A 6,338-nucleotide genomic window follows, 5' to 3' on the forward strand; every position below is an offset into this window, starting at 1 on the left:
ACCATGATGGAAGTATAGACACCAATAACAGGAAACTGAAACCCGAAATAATCCTGCATTATAATAAAACCAAAGGAGGCGTTGACAAGATGGACGAAATGATTGGAGAGTATACGTGCAAAAGGCAGACAAAACGTTGGCCTATAGTTCTTTTTTATAATATGCTAGATGTGTCAGCCCTCAATACCTATATTGTTTATAGTGAGACTCATCCAGAATTCCATGCCAACAGAAAGGACAAGAGACGTCTATACTTGACGGAACTTTGCTATGAACTTTTAATGCCTACCATGATGGAGAGAAGCAGCACAAAATGCTTGCCAAGACAAACAACAGAAGCTATGATCAGATGTGGTATATGTTTTCAGGAACATCCAGAACCAAGAGATAAAAAAAGAAAGCGATGTTACATTTGTCCAGCAAAGAAGGACAGGAAATCGGAGCGTGTTTGTACTACTTGTGGACAAAATGTCTGCAAGGATCATTCTTCCGAACAGATAACGTGTGAAAGTTGTTGCGGTCATTAGTAAATTCGAAAAGGAAACTTTGAAAAGAGATATTCCTGCAGCATGTTTACTGCAACTTTTATATAAAAAAAACTTTGACAAAAAAAACGTGATTATAAAGAGTTATATCGAATGCGTACATTGGGCGTTTTAAGACCGTTCAGTTACTTTTTTGTTGTTTTTTGCACATAATGTTTTGAATTATTCACATCTTAGGATGCATTCCCACTAGCGCTGGTGTCTGCCTGGAGGTGATCTGTAATGGATCTGATCTCTTGGTAACTCCAGTTAAGGCTGCCGGAATGCCCGGATTCTACCAGCCTTAGCTGGGGTCACCAGGAGGTCAGATCCATTACAGATCCCCTCCTGGCAGACACCAGCACTAGTGGGAATGCATCCTTACTTTGCAATTTTCAAATAAACTTTGAAAAGTATTTTTATTTGAGTTATTCCATGTTATTTGCACACGGGCCTAAAAGGCCCCAGGTATGTAAAAGTGTAGATTTTTAGGGTCATGCATTCTAGGGTTAATTGCCATGTCACGTGCAAATTGTAGCATCTCGGAGTACAATAAAGTTTTAGACAATCAAAATGGCATTCCGCAACAAATTCATTGGTTACATTAAATAAATATACAGTGGGGCAAAAAAGTATTTAGTCAGTCACCAATAGTGCAAGTTCCACCACTTAAAAAGATGAGAGGCGTCTGTAATTTACATCATAGGTAGACCTCAACTATGAGAGACAAAATGAGAAAACAAATCCAGAAAATCACATTGTCTGATTTTGTAAGAATTTATTTGCAAATTATGGTGGAAAATAAGTATTTGGTCACCTACAAACAATCAAGATTTCTGGCTCTCACAGACCTGTAACTTCTTCTTTAAGAGTCTCCTCTTTCCTCCACTCATTACCTGTAGTAATGGCACCTGTTTAAACTTGTTATCAGTATAAAAAGACACCTGTGCACACCCTCAAACAGTAAGACTCCAAACTCCACTATGGTGAAGACCAAAGAGCTGTCAAAGGACACCAGAAACAAAATTGTAGCCCTGCACCAGGCTGGGAAGACTGAATCTGCAATAGGCAACCAGCTTGGATTGAAGAAATCAACTGTGGGAGCAATAATTAGAAAATGGAAGACATACAAGACCACTGATAATCTCCCTCGATCTGGGGCTCCACGCAAAATCTCACCCCATGGGGTCAAAATGATCACAAGAACGGTGAGCAAAAATCCCAGAACCACGCGGGGGGACCTAGTGAATGAACTGCAGAGAGCTGGGACCAATGTAACAAAGCCTACCATCAGTAACACACTACGCCGCCTTCTATGGGACTTGGGAAACAAGGTGTTTGGGTTTTTTTAAATGTTGGATTGCAAACATATGGAGGTTTTCTCTGCGATATTGTCTGTATATAGTGTACAACAGGGCAATCATAGCAGTGTACTGAGGCTGAAGGATAAGCACGTTTCAGCTATTCCGTCCACTAGATGTTCTACATTTATAGAACCCTACATGTCATGTTTTTTGATAGTTATGTGGCCAATGACAATGTACAGGCCACCATATATTCTGACTGTACCCATTTACTGCCACCTAATAGACTCACTCATCCTTTCAAGTTTTGCAGACAGGGTCTAAAAATAACATCCTCCATACCTGATAAAAGGTCATAAAATGCCCCAACTTCAAGGGCACGGAGGTGTTAGCAAAACACTGTAAACCTACTCAATGATTTGGAGGGAGACAGTTGCCGGATTTTTGCATATCTGAGCAAATGATAAAAACAAGTCATAAGGACAAGATGTGAACAGCAGGAAGCGGAGCCAGATGTGGTGCGAGAACCGACTGTGTGTAGTCTATACCAGGAATAGAGAACTGATTCAAATGAAGCCATGGAGAGTAGACAACTGCGGGGAAATCAATGCACAAAGTGTTACATGATAGATATTCCATTGACAAAGATCCTGTTAAGTGACAAAAATCTTGTTAAGGCTAGTCTTACACGGCCGTAATTTTACGGTCCGCAAGTTGATGATCAGCAACATAGACACCGCAGATGCCCACTGCACTGAGTCCGTGCAGTGCCGCAATTCACGGCCATATTCTATAAATTGCGGACCACGGTTGCAGTCCGGCCACACCACGGATAAAATATCCGGTGGTGTAAGAGGCCGCATTGAATATAATGCATCTTAAATTGAAAACCCTCAATTGCGGACTTACATTACAGCCGTGTAAGACCAGCCTAAGTGGCAAACTTCCATTCTTATACAGTCAAGCAATCATTGGATTTATAGCCGACTAGACAATCGTACTCACAGGGCTTAGTATTTTTAAATTTTGCAATCTGGAAATACTTTAAATCTTCCACCTTGAAGGAATCTGCATGGAAACCCCCCGAACGAAATAAAAACGCAATTGCAAGCACTGTGCTGTAAAAGCACATGGACCCCATAGACTATAGTAGGGTCCGGGTGCTTGCCGCTCACTGCCCATTCAAATGATTCGTGCGGGCAGTATGTGACAAGCACACGGACCCCACTATAGTCTATGGGGTCCACGTGCTTTTACAGCACAGCGCTTGCAATTGCGTATTTATTCCGTTCGGGTGGGGAGGGGGGCTCTCCATGCAGACTCCTTCCAAACAGAATACAAAACGCTAATATGAACCAGGGGTAAGACTCAAAATATTAAAGTTTCATGGTTCCTGCAAAAAACCCCCCAAAAAACTACATACTATTAGAGATGAGCGAACACTATTCGAAACAGCCGTTTTGAATAGCACACTCCAATAGAAATGAATGGAAGCGGCCGGCACGCAGACTTTGCCGGCGGCCGGCCGCTTAACCCCTGCGTGCCGGCTACGTCCATTCATTTCTATGGGAGCGTGCTATTCAAAACGGCTGTTTCGAATAGTGTTCGCTCATCTCTACATACTATACTTCCTCAGGAGATACTGACAAGATGCAGTATTATTTTATTATACAGCACCATCTGTACAATTTGTAGGTTTCAAATACAGACAGAAAGATCCATTACAAGGGGCCACACGGTGGCTCAGTGGTTAGCACTGCAGCCTTGCAGCGCTGGAGTCCTGGTGTTCAAATCCCGCCAAGGGCAAAAAACCATCTGCAAGGAGTTTGTATGTTCTTCCCGTGTTTGCATGGATTTCCATCCCATATTCCAAAAAAAGACATACTGATAGGGAAACATATGTACATAGTGAGCTCTGTGTGGGGCTCACAATCTATATTTAAAAAAAAAAAGATCCATTACAAAGAAAGTCATTTCACACAATGAGACTGAGGGCCCTGCTCACAAGAGCTTACAATCTATGAGAGGGGTGACACAAGAGGTAGCAGGGGCGGTATTGCTTATACAGGGGACAGACAATTCTGTAATAGAGGTGACTGTCATTACACAAACATAAAACTTTATGAGCCATCACCACTCATGTCCTATAACGTGTGGATGGTGCTTGGACCTATAAAGTTACACAAACTGCATCATATCGTGTGGGGTAATGTGGGAGCAGGGACAGAGGAGGGTTAAATTTTGGGTTTTCTAATTATAGTACGGAAGGGTTTACGTTAGACATTGTGAAAGGCTTGTCTGATAAGATGTGTCTTTAGTTTGCATTTGAAACTGTAGAAATTGGGAGTTAATCTGATTGTCCGGGGTAGAGCATTCCAGAGAAGTGGTGCAACTCGGGAGAAGTCTTGTATACGAGCGTGGGAGGTTCTGATAATAGAGGATGTAAGTGTTAGGTCATTGAGTGAACGGAGAGCACGGGTTGGGTGGTAGACAGAGATGAGGGAGGAGATGTATGGAGGTGCGGCATTATGGAGAGCCTTGTGGATGAGGGGGATAACTTTATATTTTATTCTATAATGAATAGGCAGCCAATGTAACGACCGGCACAGACCGGAGGCATCGCTGTAGCGTCTAGACTGATAGATGAGCCTGGCCGCTGCATTCAGAGAGAAAAGTCCTTCATACAGAATTTCTCTCTGGTAATTTCTGCAGAGGAGACGCCAATGCAGATGTGTAAATCCCTCTCCACCCTTAAATCTACAGAAAGAATTGACACTGCATCGTTCAGAGGCCATAACATGAATTTCTGCACATTAAATCTGTATCTTGTACAAGAGATTAAGAACCTCTCATGCACTTATGTACACTGCAAATTTTCTACAGGAGAGTGTGCATTGCAGCCTTACAGAGGTCTTAGAGCCAGGGATAGCCAAATGCTTCCTCAGCAATCTGCAGCTAACCCTACCCAAAGGACTGAAGGAGTATACAGCCAAGTGTAAGATACTTCCGTTAAAGATTGGAGCAGTGAGGTACCCACTAAGGAAGTTACATCCTTATCCAAAAGGATTGGGGTGCAATTCATTAAAGTGCATCATCCACAAGGCTCTCCATAATGCAGCACCTCCATACATTTCCTCCCTCATCTCTGTCTACCGCCCAACCCCTGTTCTCCGTTCACTCAATGACCTAACACTTACATCCTCTATCAGAACCTCCCATGCTCGTATACAAGACTTCTCCAGAGCTGCACCACTTCTCTGGAATGCTCTACCCCAGACAATCAGATTAACTCCCAATTTCTACAGCTGCAAGCGCAAACTAAAGACGCATCTTATCAGACAGGCCTATCACAATTCCTAATGTCAACCCTTCCATACTGTCTTTAACATCCCTAAAACAAACCACCCTCTTTCCCCGCTCCCACATTTCCCCACATGATATGATGCCATCTCAGGCTAACTTTATAGGTCCAAGCTCCATCCACATGTTACAGGACACGACTGGTGACGGATCATACAGTTTTATGTTTATGTAATGACAGTCACCTCTATTACAAAAGTGTCTGACCCCTGTATAAGCAATGCCGCCCCTGCTACCTCTTGTGTCACCCCCCTCTACCTCATAGATTGCGAGCAGGACCCTCAGTCCCATTGTGTGAAGTGACTTTCTTTGTAATGTATCTTTGTATTTGAACCCTACAAATTGTACAGTGCTGCAGAATGTGTTGGTGATATATAAATAAAATGTATTATAAGTTCTAGAAGATTAACAAGCCCTTTATTAGCAGACAACTAAAAGTTCCATGAAACTTCAGGAATTGGCGATATTCCAGATCACAGTTTGTTGAGGGCCGATCAACCATTGACCTACATCTTAAGACTTCCCATTGTGTTAGCCGTGTAAGGCGCAATATGTATAAGCAGGTGACGGAGAGGCATTGAGTAGTAAAGTACTTTCTAATACACCATGTAGTTATCAATAGGCACAGCGCCTCCTAGTGGTCAGCTATAGGTTAGGAGTCGCTGTTCTGGGCTACAAAACCTCAACTGATAGGACTGGAAACAGATTTACTGTGTATGAGAGATTTCTATATGACAAACCATTATAAGACTAGTCATGTAGTAAGAAGAGCTGACATTCACATTGCTGTAAACAGGGGGTATGGGTGGGAATATGCTGCTGGCTAGACTATGGCGGTCTCACAAACTAATACACCAAGTTCAGTCTACATTTGGGCCAGGAAAGCTTCAGATATGACAGTTTTGCTCCCCCCCCCCCCCCTCCACTCATGAAACTTTGCCATTGGCCTCAGGTGTATTAACCCTAGTCAGTCCTATGGCATTGTGTGCCTCTCTAATTGGGCGTTCACTAAACCACCTGCAGATATGAGACTTTGTACAAGTCTAGGCCACATTGCAGTCATGCATAGACCCATAACATGGTAAATTTTGGTACTTTGAGGAACACCCTGTAGAAGATGTACATTTATGGTAGGGAGGCAATTTTTCGC

Source organism: Leptodactylus fuscus, chromosome 3 (assembly GCF_031893055.1).
Source record: "Leptodactylus fuscus isolate aLepFus1 chromosome 3, aLepFus1.hap2, whole genome shotgun sequence".
NCBI classification, from domain to species: Eukaryota; Metazoa; Chordata; class Amphibia; order Anura; family Leptodactylidae; genus Leptodactylus; species Leptodactylus fuscus.